General features: G+C 42.5%; 3 non-coding genes across 3 annotated transcripts; all 3 read right to left on the bottom strand.

Moving 5' to 3' along the window:
- Positions 1 to 7227: 7227 nt before the first annotated feature.
- On the bottom strand, positions 7228 to 7299 carry trnae-uuc. Its single transcript has one exon. It is a non-coding gene; the product is annotated as a tRNA-Glu (tRNA).
- A 701-nt stretch (positions 7300 to 8000) lies between these two features.
- On the bottom strand, positions 8001 to 8072 carry trnae-uuc. The gene has a single exon. It is a non-coding gene; the product is annotated as a tRNA-Glu (tRNA).
- An 8765-nt stretch (positions 8073 to 16837) lies between these two features.
- trnae-uuc lies at positions 16838 to 16909 on the bottom strand. Its single transcript has one exon. It is a non-coding gene; the product is annotated as a tRNA-Glu (tRNA).
- Between the last annotated feature and the right edge of the window lie 5178 nt (positions 16910 to 22087).

A 22087-nucleotide genomic window follows, 5' to 3' on the forward strand; every position in this document is an offset into this window, starting at 1 on the left:
ACATGTGTGCTAACAAGGAGCTTAGGAGGGAGGCATGCTAGTTGTAGGCTGTCTTAATAAACACAAAGGTCGGTTTTACTCCCCACGTCTGCAGATTTGAAGATCTAGTGGATGATTTTTATTTTCCATGGAAAAGTGCTAGCGCTAGTTAGCATAGCTACGTAGCTGTAGCTGTAGCTGTAGCTGTAGCTGTGTATCAAGACATACGTCTACATACTGACAAATAAAACAACAAGTAACAAGTAACACTGAATCTGTGACCAATCACGCTTTTTTCATCAATATATATTGGTCTAAGAGGTCCCCAAAACATGTCTTTAAAGTTTATGCTCAAAAAAACACTTTGAAATCAGAATTTGGTCTGCATGAAAAAACCTCTTCTTCAGCCCTCCTCAGAACACTCTGTTTTCTCTCTGACCACGCCCCCTCAGGAAGTGGATGTGGCCTCGGCTCTCCAGCACGTTGATCTAATGTTTACATGTTGGCTGAATATACACGGCTGCTCAGAGATCACGTTACTTCAACCCTCTGAATCTGATCCTGACGGAGAGGCGCCTGCAGCAGGACCTTTCTGAAGGATTGGTCACAGATTTAGTGTTTCTTGTTGTTTTATTTGTCAGTATGTCGACGTGTGTCTTGGTATGCTAACTAGCGCTAGCACTTATCCATGACAAAGAAAAATCATCCACTAGATCTTCAAATCTGCAGACGTGGGGAGTAAAACCGACCTTTGTGTTTATTAAGACAGCCTACAACTAGCATGCCTCCCTCCTAAGCTCCTTGTTACCACACATTTGTGCAGGTAATGAAAAACGGAGGAGGGATTCAGTATTATTTTATACAGTCTATGGGCTGAACAAGCTCCGAGCTCTGACTCCGTGACAGACCGGATATTGTTGTTACGTAACAAAAACACTGAAGTCTGAAACGGCTCGTTTCACACACATTTACAGAAAGGTGGAGAAATCAGAACAGGGGCAGGATGGATTTTTTTCATTCTCGGGGGGTTTGTAGACAGGGACACATATTTCAGGTAGAGAACCATTCAAAAGTCCATTTTGCATGATATGTCACCTTTAACTTCTAAAAAGTGAAGAAAGCGGGTCAAAGAGAAGAACTTTGAAGGTCCTGAATTATTGCTGTTACCAAGTCCCTCTCTGGGCTCCCAGTTTACACACCTTCACCAGCAGGTAACCTCGGGGATCAGCTTGATGAAATGAGCTAAATGAGGCTGTAGAGTTGATCCCGTCTGCAGAGGTTGATAGCTCAGCTTATGTGCTCAGTCTTCGTCTGGTTTCCCAACAAAGGGCTCGAGCTGAGCTGGATTCCCTGTGGGTAAAACACTCTCTATTGACAAGAGCCTCATACAGCCACACTTCAGCAAAGATCCTGAGTATTAGAAGGTTTTACAAACAACCCCAGGCAGATTAACAAGAGGCTGTGAGGGCAGAGAGAAGAGAACGCCGGAGGTCACTTCTGACTGGCTCAGACATCATTTCCTCAGGTGGGACAGACGGAGTTTTGAAGGGCGAGCGGGAAAGGGCACGCCTCAGGCTATAGCGTCTGCAGAGACGGGGATGGAGAGCGCGGGCTGTCATAATCAGTCCTGGATTACTTGTGAGAAAGCTCGGCCCGAGCTCGATGTATCACCGGAGCTGCCAGCGCGCATCACTCATCCACGCACTTCACGGAGATCTGACCATGTGAGTGAGGAGCAGCTGTGACTGTCTGGTTCTACCTGCCGGCTACTTAATCTACTGAGGAGTGTCAGAGAGAGGGGGAGACTCCACAATGAAACACAGGGACGGACAATCATGCAAACAACAGAGGATGCAGATTCAGAGAGGATGAGTTAATGCAGCAGAATCAAAGGTGATAAATAAAACATGTCTTTAAATCACAAGTATAATCATATTCTCCTCTCTCACACCTGATACTTTAACCTTTAGTTCATTTAATCACACCTGTCTGCAGTAATACAATAAATCAATGTCTTATTGAAAGCACTTGAATTGTGTTTGCACAGATCCCTGGAGTCTAAGGCTGTGATACTTGTCTTGTGCAAACAAAATAACTATATTTTGAGCGCAACATCGTCATCACAAGTTAATATAAGGCTTACAGAACCTTGTGTTCCCAAGCAGCCTCCCATCTAAGTACAATCCAGGCCTGACCATGCTTGGCTTCCACGATCTGGAGTATTCAGGGTGGTATGGTAGTATGATCGAGAGATTATCTTGTGCACATAAGACAATCATATTGTACGCAAAGTATCATGTTCAGCACACAAGTACTTATCTTTCGTGCACGAGTCATTTTAGGACCACAATTTGATTATCGTGTGTGCACAGGTTAAGTATCTTGTACGCAAAAGAAAAAGATTGTGTATGCACAAAATATCATGTTTGGTGCACAAATTATAATCTAATGTGCACAACTCATTTTGGGGAACATGAGTTGAGTATCATGTGTGCATAATATACTTATATGTATGTATACTTGTATGCATAAGATATCATGTTTGATGCACAAGATACCTATATCGTTTGCACAAATATCATGTTTGATGCACAAGATACTTATATTGTTTGAACAAGATATCATGTTTGGTGCACAAGTCATTTGAGGACCCCAAATTGATTATCTTGTCTGCACAAGATAATTACATTCTATGCACAAGAAATCATGTTTGCTGCACAAGATACTTACATTGTATGCACAAGATATCTTGTTTGGTGCACAAGATACCTATATCGTTTGCACAAGATATCATGTTTGATGCACAAGATACCTATATTGTTTGAACAAGATATCATGTTTGCTGCACAAGATACTTACATTGTATGCACAAGGTATCTTGTGTGGTGCACAAGATACCTATATCGTTTGCACAAGATATCATGTTTGATGCACAAGATACTTATATTGTTTGAACAAGATATCATGTTTGGTGCACAAGTCATTTGAGGACCCCAATTTGATTATCTTGTGTGCACAAGATAATTACATTCTATGCACAAGACATCATGTTTGCTGCACAAGATACTTACATTGCATGCAAAAGATATCTTGTTTGGTGCACAATATACCTTTATCGTTTGCACAAGATATCATGTTTGATGCACAAGAGCCTTATATTGTTTGAACAAGATATCATGTTTGATGCACAAGAGACTTACATTGTATGCACAAGGTATCTTGTTTGGCGCACAATATACCTATATCGTTTGCACAAGATATCATGTTTGATGCACAAGAGACTTACATTGTATGCACAAGATATCTTGTTTGGTGCACAATATACCTATATCGTTTGCACAAGATATCATGTTTGATGCACCAGAGACTTATATTGTTTGAACAAGATATCTTGTTTGGTGCACAAGATACCTATATCGTTTGCACAAGATATCATGTTTGATGCACAACAGACTTACATTGTATGCACAAGATATCTTGTTTGGTGCACAATATACCTATATCGTTTGCACAAGATATCATGTTTGATGCACCAGAGACTTATATTGTTTGAACAAGATATCATGTTTGGTGCACAAGTCATTTGAGGACCCCAATTTGATTATCTTGTGTGCACAAGATAATTACATTCTATGCACAAGACATCATGTTTGCTGCACAAGATACTTACATTGTATGCACAAGATATCTTGTTTGGTGCACAAGATACCTATATCGTTTGCACAAGATATCATGTTTGATGCACAAGAGACTTGTATTGTTTGAACAAGATATCATCTTTGGTGCACAAGTCATTTGAGGACCCCAATTTGATTATCTTGTGTGCACAAGATAATTACATTCTATGCACAAGACATCATGTTTGCTGCACAAGATACTTACATTGTATGCACAAGATATAATGTTTGATGCACCAGAAACTTATATTGTTTGAAAAAGATATTATGTTTGCTGCACAAGAGACTTACATTGTATGCACAAGATATCTTGTTTGGTGCACAAGATACCTATATCGTTTGCACAAAATATCATGTTTGATGCACAAGATACTTATATTGTTTGAACAAGATATCATGTTTGGTGCACAAGTCATTTGAGGACCCCAATTTGATTATCTTGTGTGCACAAGATAATTACATTCTATGCACAAGACATCATGTTTGCTGCACAAGATACTTACATTGTATGCACAAGGTATCTTGTTTGGTGCACAAGATACCTATATCTTTTGCACAAGATATCATGTTTGATGCACAAGAGACTTATATTGTTTGAACAAGATATCATGTTTAGTGCACAAGATACCTATATCATATGCACAAGATAACATGTTTGGTGCACAAGTCATTTGAGGACCCCAATTTGATTATCTTGTGTGCATGAGATAATTACATTCTATGCACAAGACATCATGTTTGATGCACAAGAGACTTGTATTGTTTGAACAAGATATCATGTTTGGTGCACAAGAGACTTGTATTGTTTGAACAAGATATCATGTTTGGTGCACAAGTCATTTGAGGACCCCAGTTTGATTATCTTGTGTGCACAAGATAATTACATTCTATGCACAAGACATCATGTTTGCTGCACAAGATACTTACATTGTATGCACAAGATATCTTGTTTGGTGCACAATATACCTATATCGTTTGCACAAGATATCATGTTTGATGCACATAAGTAAATATCGTTCCCACACAAGTCATTTCGGGACCACAATTTGATTATGATGTGTGCACAAGATACCTATACTATATTCTATAACCATTCTACAATTTAATTTAGCAGACGCTTTTGTCCAAAGCGACGTACAACACAAGCAAGAATTTAGACTGGAGGGAAAAACCTTAGTAAGTGTGACAAAGTGCTTCAAGTTGATTGGCCACAGGTTCTGCCATCTAGTGCCAGAAGAAGTGCCAATATTCGGTGCTAAATGTTCAATAAGAGCTGGGTCAGGAGAAGGGTCAGGTTAAGTGCTTAAGTGTTCCCTGAACAGTTGAGTCTTCAGATATCTCTTAAAAGTAAAAAGGGACTCAGCGGATCCAGTTAGGTAATTCATTCCACCAGTTAGGAACAACAGAGGAGAAGAGTCTAGCTAGAGATTTAGAGCCATGCTGGACTGGGAGCACCAGGCGTCTTTCACAGGCAGAGCGTAGTGGGCGAGAGGGAGTGTAGACCTGGATGAGGGATTCCAGGTAGGCAGGAGCCGTTATATGCACAGATACTTATATTGTATGCACAAGATATCACGTTTGGTGCACAAGTGATTATCTTATGCACACAACTCATTTTAGGAACATAAGTTGAGTATCTTGTGCGCGCAAGATAAGACACCCAGATTACCTAAACTTCCCAAATAAGCTGCAAAAAGCTGTTTCTTTTATTTTTCTGTTTACTTTTTGGGCTTTAATGCAAACTATGATGAATGAAATGAAGTTTTCTGAACAAAGGGACTCATCTTCAACAAGTTGTTGAGGTGTTTATGAAATGTAAGCACATCTGTTCCCCCGACAGCCTCTAGGGGCAGCAAACCTCAACATGTCTTTACATAGACAACTTTTCTGCACAGTTTGCTAACCCCTCTTAGTCCTCTATCTCTCTCTTACTGTTAACCACAGTCTTGCATGAAGCCTCACAGCCTCACGGTGACCATATAAGACGTCTCCCAGTGAAGCGAAGCGTCTCTCTTCACCTCTGACTCCACATCCCTCCAACCAACCGACACAAGGAGAGAGTGTCCGTGTCGTGTCGTGGCCTCCCTGACCGAGCCGTAGTGATGAACGAGAGGATGAAGGAGCTGCTGCACACTCCTCTGTAAGGACTGGAAGAAGTTTTGTCATTACATCGCCACTTTAAAGACGCATTTAGCAATTTGTGACCTTTACTTCCTGCCCGGGAGGAGTTATTATCAGAGTTATTTTAAGTGATTTCCTTCCACACGAGTCTCCAGCTTTGAGGGATCTTGGTTAAAGGCGCCACAGCAGTAACCTTGAAAATCAAATCCAAAGTGTGTTTTTCTGCAGGAGGTGGATGTCAGAAAGGAGGGTGGAGAGAAAACTCGTGAGAAAGCATCTTCCCGGGTTGCAGCGGACGCAGAACAGCATGATGCATATTCCCAGGATTAGACACATTTGTTTTGAGTTGAGTATGACCTCCTTTAATCCGTCATGCCGCCTCTCCAGCCTCCCCGGTGCATTCATTAAGGCCGAGAGGCGTAAACAGATCGATGGCAGCAGAGCAGGTAGAAAATGGAGGCTCAAACAGGGTCAGAGTCAGTCACTCTTTATGTTGAAAAACACTGGAAATAATCAGAGGTGTGTGTGTGAAGCTGGCTGAGAGGTTAAAGTTTATACTGTAACTAAATCATTCATGTAAATTGAAAATACAACATCTGTGAGAGGAATATAGAGGTTATAATACCTGTGTTCCTGCAGATGTCTTGTTATTTTGCACCTGTAGATTCATCCTTTACTCTCTGCCTGTGTGAAGCTGGAGTCTTGAAGGTTTCCTTTTCTTTCTCATAAGTATAAAAGTAGCATTAGGGATGATAAGAAAACCTTAAAGGGGTAGAGTTAGTTGTCCAACACAGATTCCTTGGTAAAGATACTGAGCTTGAAAACGGCCCCCTGGTGGCTGTAAATGGAATCAGTTAATATATTGCAAGAATCGGACCCTCCCTCTCTTTAGAATATGCTAACTCATGCCTTTGATTCCTAAAGTTAAGACTATTGCAATGCACTTTATTCTGGTTTACAAACAAACACAAGATTAGCTGCAACTCGTTCAAAATTCAGCAGCAAGAGATTTTATTGAAACCAAGCAATGAGTGCATTTAAGACTAGTTTCAGCCTCTTTGCGCTGGTTGTGTTGAGAATAGATTTTGAAAAGTGGTTTAGCACCTTCATATCTGTCAGGTTGCTTTCCACAAACCAATTACAGGAAGTTAGGTGAGGCATTACACCAGCAACTTCTGTCCATGATTTTAAGAAGCAACTCAAAATCTATTTGTATGGTCTCTTCCTTTAACTGTTCCTGTCCCATTAAAGTTACTAACCATAGACCTTTCTGGAGTCCCTGAGCTCCCTTGTCTCGTAGGTTCCTCTGGATCTCTGCTGCTGTGGACGTGTCAGACTCCAGCTGCTACAACTACTACTATCTGTCTCACCACTATCATCTGTAACTCTTGCATTGAGGATGACAGAAATGAGAGTATTCATGTGAGGTAGCTTCAAAGGTTAAAGACTGTTCCCATACCGGGAGTCGAACCCGGGCCGCCTGGGTGAAAACCAGGAATCCTAACCGCTAGACCATATGGGACTTGGCATGGGTATGTCTTATCTCTAGGCAGACTCAGGAAATCACACTTAGTCCAAGTCATGACTGATTGGATACACCTTTCTGGAGTCCCTGAGCTCCCTTGTCTCGTAGGTTCCTCTGGATCTCTGCTGCGCAGAGAAAATGTGTTCCTTCTTCTGACCTACAAACCTCTTCATGGTCTATTAACCCCTAGAACACTACGCTCCCAACATGCAGGCCTGCTGGTCGTACCTAAAGTCTCTAAAAGTAGTATGGGAGGTCGAGCCTTCAGTTATCAGGCCCCTCTCCTTTGGAATCATCTACCAGTCAGGGTCCGGGAGGCAGACACCCTCTCTACTTTTAAGAGTAGGCTTCAAACTTTCCTTTTTGATAAAGCTTATAGTTAGAGCTGGATCAGGCTTGGACCAGCTCTTTGTTATGCTGCTATAGGCTTAGACTGACACACTGGGATCCTGTCTTTCCCTCTCTCTCCTCTCTCTGTCTGTCTCTCACTTTAACTCTTCCTGTCCCATTAAAGTTACTAACCATAGACCTTTCTAGAGGTCCTATAGGTTCCTCTGGATTTCTGCCGTAGACATCCTGCTGCTCTAACTACTACTCTCTATCTGGTGTAGCTCTTCATCTCCCTCTATCATCCTCAATGATATAGGGAGGATAGGATGAGAGTACTCATGTAAGGTAACTGCAAAGGTTAAAGACTGTTCCCATACCGGGAGTTGAACCCCGGCCGCCTGGGTGAAAACCAGGAATCCTAACCGCTAGATCATATGGGACTTCGGTGTGTCTCATCTCTAGGAAGACTCAGGAAATCACACTTAATCCAAGTCATGACTGATTGGATAGACCTTTCTGGAGTCCCTGAGCTCCCTTGTCTCGTAGGTTCCTCTGGATCTCTGCTGCTGTGGACGTGCCAGACTCCAACGGCAACAACTACTACTATCCGTCTCCCCACTATCATCTCTCTCTCTTCATCTCCCTCTATCCCTCTCTCCAACACGGTAGGTCTCAGCAGATGTGTGTCTAACATGAGTCTGGTCCTGCTGGAGGTTTTCAGCCTGTTAAAGGAAGTTTGTCCTTGCCACTGTAACTTGCTAAATGCTGCAAAGTGCTCTGCTCATGGTGGATTAAGATGAGATCAGACTGAGTCCTGTCTGTAAGATGGGACTGGATCTGATCCGGTCTTGATGTTGGGTCTTTGTTAAAAATAGAATATAAATGTTTTTTGTACCTTAAGGTTGGTATAGCATGCTGCTGTTAGTGCATTGAGTGCACTGATCTCTAAAGGCATGCCTGCAGATGATTAACTGTATCTGTTTCCTGTTGTTGTGCACTAAGAGGAAAGGATAATCACTGGTTTGTTTAGCGTTATTGAAATAGTTTTCCAGTTCTCTGCCCTTAAAAGGAGAGAAATGAAAAGCGCTCACTTCTTGCATGCCCGAACAACAGCTCCTCAAACATTGGTCCTGTTGGGAGTGGAGGGAGAAACACTGAAGGCTTAAAGCAGAACATGAATCTGACTTTATCAAAAGCTTGTTTCATATTTTTAATTTGGTGTACAACCTGTCAGTGACAGAAAGACCTCCCTGATCGTCCACTTCAGATTCTCACAGCAACTTATTAAATCTCTCAATAGCTCTGTTCACTCCAGGTCATGCAGACGTACACATACAACACTTAATGCTGGGGGCTGTGGAGCTGGGAAGCAAAAGCCAGAGCTGGAAATTAATTCAGACATCCATCAAATTTAATTTCAATTTGCCTTTGATGGTTAAATGAGAAGTTAGGATGTCACAGCCTTAACAAAATGTTTTTAATTTATCAGCAACTGCAACCGAAATAATGAAAAACACACTTTAAAAATTGAATACAGGCTTATTATCTTTCTGATTTATTCTTTTGTGACACAGAAAGTTGTTCCAGGCTCTACCAGATCCAATCAACATGAAAATTAGAGTTGGATAATTCAACATGTGCTATTTTCAATAAAAATCCTTAAAGAATAATTTTCATTTTCTGCACCAAACACGGGTTTGGAACATCAGAAGTCTGTTTCCAAGCAGTCGATAACACCAGCTGACAATAATCGTACTGTGTGTGTATGTGGGTCAAAGAGAGTGTCTGTGTGTAAAAACCTCATTCTTGTTTTTACAGCAATGTGGGGACTAAACTCATGGTGACAAATGTGGAGCCCATAAACTTTTACACATCCATTATCACAGCAGAAGCATTCAAAGCTCTACAAGACTAAAAAAAAAAAAAAACCCTAACAGAGTCAAAAATGTGTCTCTGTGTGTAACACAACATACTCGTTTTTTATGACAAAGTGGGGACTACTTCCCCAAAGGTGACAAATCAGGGGCCTATAAAGTTTAAAACACTGCTATTTAAACAGCAGAGGATTTTGTGTGTGTGTTTCAGTGGTTAAATAAGTGTTTCAGTCAAAATGCATGGATGTGTGTGAACCCATATAATTGTTTAGAGGACGATATGGGGACTATTCCCCAAAGGTGACAAATCGGGGACCCATAAAGTTTAAAACACTGCTATTTAAACAGCAGAGTCTTGTGTGTGTGTCAGTGGAAAAATACATGTTTATGTGTCAAAATGCATGGCTGTGTGTGAACCCATATACTTGTTAAGACAACAATGTGGGTCCTTTTAATGTTGTACACACACAGCTGCACTGACATCAGAAACAAGTGTGTATCTTTATTGGTAAACATATGTATTAAAGTCAAACTGCTTGGGTCTGTGTAGAAAGGCGTTCTTGTTTTGTCAGCAATGTGGGACTACACTCCTAATGATGCAAAAATATAAGTTTTTTTACACAGCCATACTTAAACTTCAAGAATGTGTGTGTTTGATGTATAACAATGTATATATTGAGTTGAAATGTGTGACTGTAGGTAAAACCACATTCCTGTTTTTATGACAAAGTGGGGACTATTCCCCAAAGGTGACAAATCTGGACACCTTACAGTTTTACAGACTGCTATTTTAACAGCAGAGGCTTGTGTGTGTGTGTGTGTGTGTGTGTGTGTGTGTGTGTGTGTGTGTGTGTGTGTGTGTGTGTGTGTGTGTGTGTGTGTGTTTCAGTGGTTAAATAAGTGTTTGCGTCAAAATGCATGGAAGTCTGTGAACCCCCATACTTGTTTTAGAGGACAATGTGGGGACTACTATCCCAATGTTTCGTCCTTTCTAAGTCTTACACACACAACTATACTGACATCAGAAGCAAGTGTGTATCTTTAATGGTTAACGTGTGTATTTAAGTCTAATTTCTTGGGTCTGTGTGTTAAAACATGTTCTTGTTTTGGCAGCAATGTGGGGACTACACTCCTAATGGTGCAAAAGAAAAGGTCCCCACAAGGTTTTATACACAGCCATACTGACACTGGAAAAAAGTGTGTGAGAGAGGAATGACAATGTATATAAAGTACAGTAGGTAAAAGCACATTCTTGTTTTTATGACAAAGTGGGGACCACTTCCCCAAAGGTGACAAATCAGGGGCCTATAAAGTTTAAAATACTGCTATTTAAACAGCAGATGATTTTGTGTGTGTGTTTCAGTGGTAAAATAAGTGTTTGAGTCAAAATGTGGCTGTGTGTGAACCCATGTACTTGTTTAGAGGACGATATGTGGACTATTCCCCAAAGATGACAAATCAGGGACCCATAAAGTTTTATACACTGTTATTTTAACAGAAGAGTCTTGTGTGTGTGTGTGTCAGTGGAAAAATACATGTTTTTGAGTCAAAATGCATGGATGTGTGTGAACCCATATACTTGTTTAGAGGACGATATGGGGACTATTCCCCAAAGGTGACAAATCGGGGACCCATAAAGTTTAAAACACTGCTATTTAAACAGCAGAGTCTTGTGTGTGTGTCAGTGGAAAAATACATGTTTATGAGTCAAAATGCATGGCTGTGTGTGAACCCATATACTTGTTAAGACAACAATGTGGGTCCTTTTAATGTTGTGCACACACAGCTGCACTGACATCAGAAACAAGTGTGTATCTTTACCTATAAACATATGTATTAAAGTCACATTTCTTGGCTGTGTGTAAAAACATGTTCTTGTTTTGTCAGCACTGTAAGGACCACACTTTAATGATAAAAATATAAAGGTCCCCACAAGGTTTTACTCAAAGTCGTGCTTATACTAGAAGGATGTGTGTGTTAGATGGATAACAATGTGTATATTGAGTTGAAATGTGTGACAGACAAACCACATTCTGGTTTTTATGAAAAACTATACCCTTGTGTTTCCTAATTGCGGGTTCCCACAGGTTTCTGCAATGATTTGTTTATTTGAGTTGAAATGTATAACTTTAGGTTATAGTGCATGTTGCCTGAATTAGCTGTCCTAGCTAATACAGGCAACATGGCGCCCAAATAACTCAAAAACCTGTATGACTGTGTGAAACTGTCATTATTGTTTTTATGACAATGTGGGGACAATACCCCAAATTATGAGATTTGTTGGACCCAAAAAAAACTAAACTTCTAGAACAATGTTATTTGTTTTTTCTGCTGAGTCTTGATGTATTTAATCCCAGGTACATTGCTTTTTCGATATGATAAGCTATGTCAAGAAGGAGGCTAGCTATGATGACGTCATCCATCGGTTTATGTGTCAATAATGAAGTTTTGCTAGCCATGTTGGTGATATTTTAACAAGAGGAATGGTGTGTTTTGTTAAAGGTTATTGTGGACCATCATGTACAAAATGAACATCATACTGTAATGAAAAGGAAATTGCAATTGGCGATTGAGACCATGACCTCGTCAGGAATGTTACCCTGCTGGCCGTTTAAGAGAATGCAGTTTTAAGACATTACTCATTGGCTTTACTTTTTAAATAATGGGGCTCCATCTCCATTTCTTATATAGTCTAACACATTTACTGCAACCCCAAACACGCAAGCACCAAACAAAGCCTTGGCAGATAAAACCATGTCCACCCAAGGTGCCTGGACTTCATGTTTTTCATTGGACTGAGTCTATGAAGACAAACCAACCCTCTAAATCAAGGGAGAAATGCACAATGTCCTCACAGCAGAGTTAAAGTCTTTTCAGGGACCAAAGATGGGGACAGACGAGCGAGCCGATGACTTTGACAGAGGAGGATTTCGTAAAAACGGCTGGCCTGGCGCTTTCTCCACAACTGATGGATTAGACAAGCTGGAGCAGGGCTGCAAAGAAAAGCAGCCTGTCTCCCGCTGAGCAAGTGCAGGTGTTTGCATGTGTGTGTGTGTGTGTATAATTTTGCTTGTCTGCCTTTATGATTGTGAGCATGAAAAATGCACCGCTTGCAGGAATAGGCTTGCAGGCCTGTGTGATGATGGCACAATAAAGGTTTTCTACAGTCAATACTCCAGTATAGTCCAGTAATTTGCACAGAGCTATGCATGGCTGGGAACTATCCGAATCAATAAGCGGGTAAATAAATTAAAGCGGGTACGGGACAGTCGAGGAAATGCATCGTCAAATGGTGAAAACATCAGTGGAATGGAAAAAACAAAGCGCTCCGGCAGAATTACTTTCAGTTAATGCCTCTTTGAACTATGAAAACACACACGGCTGTTAAAGTGTGTGTCAGGGGGAGAAATCCAGAAACACTGATGTAAAAATATGCTAATGTACGATCCCACCACCTGCTGCAGAGGTCGTCTCCCTCCAGTATTGATCCCGCCACGCTCATTTCTAAGCCGTGTCACCTCTAACGGCTGATAATCTGTCCAACAAATCTAATTAAGAAACGAGCCAATTTAAGGATGAAGGGTTTCCTGCAAGACAAACACACTTAGACGATCTCACGGGAGCGAAGGGAATCGATGCCGTCCTCACTGGGTTTGGGAACTTTTGCTAAGTTCCTGAAAGAGAGAGAACAAATTTGATATGGCACCTTTCAGAGGCCATATTTGTTTTGTACCATATCACACAGATCGCCTGTATGTGTCTGAGAGTTCATATTTATTAAAGCTCCTATAAGGAACTCTCGGTTTGGGGAGTTTAGCGCCCCCTGTGGACGAAACAATCTTTGCTGACTTTGTTTCCAGACAGAAATATCTCATCCTGCCCCAAATGTATCACTCAGAATCTTCACTGTGGAAAGTAGATGCATCAGCAGGGTGCAGTCTATCACCTGGTCTGACTGTAGAAGGTATAATAAATGGACATAGTATCCATGACGTCACCCATCTGTTCCTGAAGTGGTTTTGAAGCCCAAAGTCAGTGGGAGCCATATTGGAAATGCTGAACTCAACCCAAACTTTAACCAAGCTAGCGTGAGGTCAAGAGGCAGGCCTTTAGCCTTTTAGCAAACAGCTAAAGGGTGCCAATCAAGTCAGCCACGCCCTTATTTGGGCAAAACTCGTAGGTTTAATATCAAGTTATAAATAAATTCACCCTGTACTGTGTGTGCCGATAGTGAAATGAGCTATTCAGACCTTAACTGTTTTTTGAACCAGGCTGTAAACATGTTTATTTCTGCTGTAAAGATCGTCTTCTTTGAATGGGTGTGTATTTGGTTTCTGGTGTTTCTGCAGCCAGCCTCTAGTGGACGCTCAAGGAACTGCAGTTTTTAGCATTTCTGCATGGGCTGCATATTTTAAGACTGGAGGTTGCTGCTTGGGTTGGACAGCTACCAACAGCCAAAATAATTTGATTTAAATAGTCATTCTTACCGTTGATGGTCTTGTTTACCTTTTGGGGTCATAAAAAGACATTAGTATCATTTCCAGTGTGTTTCATGATTTTTTTTTTTGGCCATTTTTCAGAGAATACAAATGATAAGAGAAAAACTTTTTTTTTACTCATGGTTAGTGGTTGGGTGAAGCAATTTTCTTTTATCAAACAACTGTGTTTACTCTTTTTATATCATAAAGACAACATAAACTACTCAAGAAACCATACATTCTGCCAGGGTATGTAAACTTATGAGCACAACTGTATATTAAATTGCTTATCAAGTAAAGCTTGACAAATCAAGATGTTTAGTCCCAACAAATCCAGATTTTTCAGTGTATATAAGATTAAACTTCCTCTATGGTTTACTCATGATCATATACTGTATAAAATATGGACGTAGTATCCGTTACGTCACCCATCTGTTTCTGGAGCACTGTTTTGAGGCCAATTGTCGGCGGCGGCCATATTGGAAATGCTTAACTCAACCTAACTGCTGTCCAGCGATTGTGATGTAAAGAGGCGGGCTTTGAGTCTCCTAGCCAACAGCTACAGTGTTCCCGCCTGTCAATCAAGTCAGCTGTGCCTCTCATTGGACGACTCATAATCTCAATATCTTCAAATTACGGTGTTATGAAAAAATTCACCCCCCGTACAGTGTGTGCCGATCGAGAAATGAGCTATCCAGACTACACTCGTCTTTTGTACCAGGATGTAAACATGTTTATTTCTGCTGTAAAGATCGGCTTTTTTGAATGGGTGTGTATGTGGTTTCCGGTACTTCTGGAGCCAGCCTCTAGTGGACACTCGAGGAACTGCAGTTTTTAGCACTTAGACCGGAGGTTGCCGCTTGTTCATGACATAAACAAAGATATCAATCCATGCAGATATAATGTCACTGAAAGATTGATGTATATAAGTTAAATAGAAATATAAGACTTGCTACAGTTATGTTACATTTGAGAATATAGCTGAATTTGATTGAACCATAAAAATAAAGGTGGTGCTTATTGAAGAGCCGTTTAAGGAGGCTGTTTTTGATGATCTGATCTCTAAAAAGAGCTTGAATTTCCATAACTGCATGATGAACCGGTGAGATGCATGAAGAATAAGATTCTCTCGTAGCTGTCAAGAGTGAAAAATCTGGCTTTCCTTCAAAAACAGCCTCAAAAAAAAAAGGTCAGAAAAATATCTGAAGTTTGGCGCCCAGCGGGACGCCTCTTTGAGGACTCTGAAAAAGGACGAGTGGACTTGTCTGAGGGGCCGATCAGGTCAGAGTGGAGGAGCAGCGATTTGAGCGATTACAGGCGCAGTGGGAAAAGAGGTTGGCGTTCTGAGTGGACGGCCAGGAATGAAAAGCTGGCTGGGATGTCTGGGTGTCTGGGGAGGTTACCTGACATTTGATGGGCTGAGAGTGGGGAAGGAAACAGTCAGGAGGAAATAAGTGAGCACTCCAGTCTGGACAATTGAGCCCCTGCAGGAGCTTCAAAGTCAAGACCGAGACGTGTCTGAGGAGGTCGAGCCAAGCGAGCGAGGTGGGTAAAGTGCCGTTATTTAAAGGCTGGGGATAAAAGAGTTTTCTGCAGATCCAAAAAATCATTGAGACAGATTATGCATCTCTGAAATGAAATGTTGATTCTTAAAGATTAGCTTCCCTCTTTCTTCACCGTCTTTTAATCCCTTCTGAAGAGCTGAGTCGAGCACAGTCTTCTAACCACTGACTGAATCTGACTTCATAATGTGTCAGGATGGGAATAATGGCCGCTTGGTTCAAGAGTGCATGAGTCTGCTGTTTCCAAACTGCTTACTGTTTGTTTGCTCCTCTCGTCGTCATCTGGAGAGACCGACGCCAAACTCTGGTTTACTCTCCAAACCACAAAGGTCAGCCTGAAACAAGCCACTCAGCTATTCTGGGGTTTGCACATCAGAAGCTCCTCCTGGACGGACTCCAAGAAGAGTGTGTGTGTGGTTTGTAAACACATCTTTAATACATGAAAATGGAGTTTTACTGCCATTATTTATACATTGATTTGTGGGCCTGTCAGTAGGTTGGTTCCTCACCTTGGTGCAGAATGCAGAGGTGGACGGTAATGAAGTCAAGACCCAAGGGTTGAAGACCCAACATCAAGACAGGATCAGATCCAGTCCCATCTTACAGACAGGACTCAGTCTGATCTCATCTTAATCCACCATGAGCAGAGCACTTTGCAGCATTTAGCAAGTTACAGTGGCAAGGACAAACTTCCTTTAACAGGCAGAAACCTCCAGCAGGACCAGACTCATGTTAGACACACATCTGAGACTGAGTCGGGGGTTATTAAGTGGTGGTTAACTCCCCCTCTAGAACACTACGTTCCTGCTTGTCGTACCTAAAGTCTCTAAAAGTAGTATGGGAGGTAGAGCCTTCAGTTATCAGGCCCCTCTCCTTTGGAATCATCTACCAGTCAGGGTCCAGGAGGCAGACACCCTCTCTACTTTTAAGAGTAGGCTTCAAGCTTTCCTTTTTGATAAAGCTTATAGTTAGAGCTGGATCAGGCTTGGACCAGTTTTAGTTATGCTGCTATAGGCTTAGACTGACACACTGGGATCCTGTCTTTCCCTCTCTCTCCTCTCTCTGCCTGTCTCTTACTTTAACTCTTCCTGTCCCATTAAAGTTACTAACCATAGACCTTTCTGGAGTCCCTGAGCTCCCTTGTCTTGTAGGTTCCTCTGGATCATTGCGACAGACAGCTAGCTGCTACAACTACTACAATCCGTCATGTGTCTCTCTTCATTTCTCTCTTGCATTGAGAATGACAGAAATGAGAGTACTCATGTAAGGTAACTGCAAAGATTAAAGACTGTTCCCATACCGGGAGTTGAACCCGGGCCGCCTGGGTGAAAACCAGGAATCCTAACCGCTAGACCATATGGGACTTGCCAAGAGTGCATCTTATCTCTAGTCAGACTCAGGATATAACACTTAGTCCAAGTCATGACTGATTGGATAGACCTTTCTGGAGTCCCTGAGCTCCCTTGTCTCGTAGGTTCCTCTGGATCTCTGCTGCTGTGGACGTGCCAGACTCCAGCTGCTACAACTACTACTATCCGTCTCCCCACTATCATCTCTCTCTCTCTCTTCACCTCCCTCTATCCCTCTCTCCAACACGGTCTCAGCAGATGTGTGTCTAACATGAGTCTGGTCCTGCTGGAGGTTTCTGCCTGTTAAAGGAAGTTTGTCCTTGCTACTGTAACTTGCTAAATGCTGCAAAGTGCTCTGCTCATGGTGGATTAAGATGAGATCAGACTGAGTCCTGTCTGGAAGATGGGTCTGGATCTGATCCGGTCTTGATGTTGGGTCTTTGTTAATAATAGAACATAGAGTATGGTCTAGACCTGCTCTGTTTGGAAAGATCTGTGATTTGGCTCTTTATAAATAAAGATTGGCTGATTGTTTGAACTCAAATGATGATCTGAGGTTCAGATTTGTAGTTTTGAGAACAATTCCTCTACAACATATTAAAGGTTTGAAAAAGTTTATTCCCTCTTTTATTTCTGAGACTTTGTTTTCCCGAGAGCTCCAGGTGTCATCCCTCGTTAGCTTGTTTTGTCTGCGCTGCGTTTAAAGATCCTAAAAGATTTAGCTTCTGATGATACCGGAGAGATAAAAGCTGCAAATCCTCAAATTTGGGAAACTGGAACCTCACAAATGTTTTGCATTTTTCATGTGATAAGGTACTTCAAAAGGATCCATTAATTATTGAAACTGTTGAATCATTTTTTTTTGGCACTTTTTGTACTTTTAAAAACGCGATCGTCTCGTGGTGAAAAGAGGGCGTGGAGCGTTGCATAAGACGGCAGGGCGAGGGGGAAAGTTAAGTCGAGGGGTTAAATAGATGCCTGGGGATGAAAAGACAGCATCCATATTGTCCTCCGTATCTCTATCTTCATCTCGCCAAGACTGACAGAACACTCCAACCGAAGAGCCTCTTCTTACTCAAGGCTGTCTAAGCTCCTAATTAAGCCTTCTCTTAACGGGCATCTCTCTGATCCTCGACCCCCCCTCCTCCAAGATAAACAGACACTGACGGGCACGGAGAGACAGACGAGGAGGGAAAACGAAAAAGCGTGTCTATTAAATCAGTAATTAAGTCAGAGTGAAAGAGTCAATCGAAGAGGTAAGAACGAACAGGGCGAAAAAAAGCGGTGGGTGTCAACCAGTGTGATTAAGTCCTTGACGACAGACAGTCCTCAGCATGCAGGCCTGCTTGTCGTGCCTAAAGTCTCTAAAAGTAGTATGGGAGGTAGAGCCTTCAGCTATCAGTCTACCAGTCTGACAGCTGAGGGGAGGCAGACACCCTCTCTACTTTTAAGAGTAGGCTTCAAACTTTCCTTTGTGATAAAGCTTATAGTTAGAGCTGGATCAGGCTTGGACCAGGTCTTAGTTATGCTGCTATAGGCTTAGACTGACACACTGGGATCCTGTCTTTCCCTCTCTCTCCTCTCTCTGCCTGTCTCTTACTTTAACTCTTCCTGTCCCATTAAAGTTACTAACCATAGACCTTTCTGGAGTACCTGAGCTCCCTTGTCTCGTAGGTTCCTCTGGATCATTGCAACAGACGGCCAGCTGCTACAACTACTACAATCCATCTCATCATCTCTCTCTCTCTCTCTCTCTCTCTCTCTCTCTCTCTCTCTTGCATTGAGAATGACAGAAATGAGAGTACTCATGAAAGGTAACTGCAAAGGTTAAAGACTGTTCCCACACCGGGAGTTGAACCCGGGCCGCCTTGACGTGTAATTGCACAAGGGAATTGGGGTATTGTCAGGCGTCAGAGGGATTTCCAGGAGTGGCGCTGGAGGGAGGGAGGGGATGGGAAACCACTGCATGTTCAAGTCCTGGAGGGAGGGGAGGAAGGAAGCTACACTTAAAGCAAACAATACTCAAGTTCAAAGAATAGCACGAGAGCCGAGCGGAGGACGGAGGAGTGTTCACAAAGAGAACCATCTGTTGTTTATACTCTGCCGTTACCTCATGGGCATCCTCTGTGAAGAGAAACACGAGGGGGACGGTATATCTATTTAAATTACAAACATCTCTCTTCTTTAGCGTTCCCAAATGAGCTCTCGGTTACCTTTTGAACCCTCCTCGTGTACTTGTGAATTAAGCGTGCAGTTAGCAGCACTTTGTATCAGCTTCTCACGCTTGTTATTTTACAGCAGATGTGTCAGCCCGGTGAGAGGGGCCCTCGGAGAAACACTGGAAGCAGTTCAAGGTGTGTTTGGCCATCTGCCCTGTTCAGAGGAAAGGAGAGAGTGGGAATAAATGTGTGGCTGAAAGGTCTGCTGCTGATTGGAACATGCTGGACCTCAAGTCGAGGTGAGATGTACAGGAAGAAGAGACTAATGAGCAACAATGTTGTTATATGATAGTGAGGCATCAACGTTCTTTATTTGATCCTTTTTATTTGTCTTAATTTTCTGGTAATATTTTCAGTTATTTTCTCTCTTTGATGTTTTTATTTGTTCCTCATCTTTCATCTTCAGTCGACTCCTGTATGCAACACAACAAACGCATCGCAACGTATCCTGTTGCATCGTTTCATATTGCATCAAATTGCTCTGCATTGTATTGCACCATACGCAACGCAAGGAAAGTCATCGCAACGCAACTCATCACAACGGATCGCAACGCAACGTAACACATCGCAGCCCAATGCAGCGCAACACATCCCAACACAACGCAGCACAACGCATTGCAACGCATCGCAGCGCAACGCATCGCAGCGCAACGCATCGCAGCGCAACGCATCGCAGCGCAGCACATCGCAACACATTGCAGCGCATTGCAGTGCAACGCATCGCAAAACATCGCAACGCAAAACATCGCAACGCAACACATCGCAACGCATCACAACACATAGCATTGCAACACATCGCAACGCAACACATCGCAACGCATTGCAACGCATCGCAACGCATCGCAACGCATCGCAACGCATCGCAACGCATCGCAACGCATCGCAACGCATCGCAACGCATCGCAACGCATCGCAACACAACGCAACGCAACGCATCACAACACATAGCATCGCAACACATAGCATCGCAACACATCGCAACGCAACACATCGCAACGCAACACATTGCAACGCATCGCAACGCATCGCAACGCATCGCAACGCATTGCAACGCATCGCAACACAACACAACGCATCCGACGCAACACATTGCAACGCAACGCATCGCATCGCAACGCATTGCAACGCATTGCAGCGCATCGCAGTGCAACGCATCGCAAAACATCGCAACGCAACACATTGCAACGCATCGCAACGCATCGCAGCGCAGCGCAACGCATCGCAACGCATCGCAATGCATCGCAACGCATCGCAAAGCAACGCATCACAACGCATTGCAGTGCAACGCAGCGCAGCGCATCGCAGCGCATCGCATCGCAGCGCATCGCAGCGCATCGCAGCGCATCGCACAGCAACGCATCGCACAGCAATGCATCGCACAGCAACGCATCGCACAGCAATGCATCGCACAGCAACGCATCGCACAGCAATGCATCGCACAGCAACGCATCGCACAGCAACATATCGCAACGCAATGCAACGCATCGCAACGCAATGCAACGCATCGCAACGCATCGCAACGCAATGCAACGCATCGCAGCGCAACGCATCGCAGAGCATCATATCACATTGTATTGTATGGCATCTTAAAGCATCGTTCTGTATCTTACTGCATTCTGTCTTATTCTACTGCATCGTTTCTGACCATATCTTATTGTATTGCATCGTATCGTGTCGTATTGTATGAACTTACCATATCACCCTGAGTCTGTCTGTGCCATTGTGGGAAATGTAACACCTTTCTTTAAATACTTTAACTGTAGAACTACTGTTGACGGATCACAAAGGGAAAGACCAGTCTGAAGAAAAGTCTGTAAAAGGAATCAAAGCTTTTATCATGATGCACCACACCCCTATGTGTCTCTGTAATCATGAAACATGTTTAAAACATCCTCTTCCCTTTGCTGACGTCTGCCGTGAGTTTCAGCTCAAACTTCTGTCACAGAGATGAATTCTCGTCTGGATGGATATCTCGTTCTGCACACCGGCAGGATAATGTACCTGGGAGAGTAATTTAGTGGCATGCTAGATAAACTCTTCCCACACAGCCAAAACAAAAACAGGCAAAACACCCTGAATTTCCATATTCTTCTCATTTCCTTTGAATAAGAACTTGTGCAGCGGAGAAAATGAAGTGAAACAGATCTAAGGGATTTTCCAGCAGCTTGTTTGTGTGAAAGAGCTCAAAAGTTACAGCTTTGATTTGAGTTTCTTTTCCACCATCTCCAGTACTTTGTGCAACTTGTCAACATGCATTAATTATCAGAGAAAGATCGATTCATCCACCCAGCAGACCAGATTTTAACTCATGATGTGCTTTTTAAAGTTTGAAGTCTCACCTGTGCTGCTCTTTATTTTATTATCATTCAAGTCACAGAGTCAGAAGTTCTACTTTCCTCTCGTTAAACGTCAGGTGTGTCACAGGAACCATTCTCTCATATCAGTCGTATTTTGCTCTCCAGGATGTCTCATGAATTCTTGGTGAAGTCTTCGTGAAGTCTTCGGGGACTGTCGTCTGTTTAAGCCCTGCAGCAGATGAGACTTCTTTTTTCCTCTTGCAAAAAAAAAAAAAAGTTATGGTTCCTATTTGTAGGAGGCGGTGTTGGGTGACTGTGTGCAACAGAGGGAGTAAAAGCAATATAAATTTTTCAGAGAACAGTCCTACAGTGTGTCAGGCAGCTGAAGACGAAATATTTGAAAGGATTAGAGGACGAAGTTCTTTGTCGCGAAGATGGAGTCGTGCGGAGTCGTGGGATATTCAAGTCACTGAAGTTACAGTTTTTAAAGTTACAAAGAGGAATCTGTTCGTCATGAGACAGAACAGTCCGTCATGTTCCCCCCTCTGCCTGTTGACACTGTGGTAAAAACCTTAGTGTCGCCCAGTGTTCAGAAATGTTCGTCAAAGACTCATTTTTTCATGACAAAAACAAGACTGTGACGAGCTAAAGAGCATCACTGATTGTGAAAAACTTA

Source organism: Notolabrus celidotus, chromosome 17, assembly GCF_009762535.1.
Source record: "Notolabrus celidotus isolate fNotCel1 chromosome 17, fNotCel1.pri, whole genome shotgun sequence".
Taxonomy (NCBI): Eukaryota; Metazoa; Chordata; class Actinopteri; order Labriformes; family Labridae; genus Notolabrus; species Notolabrus celidotus.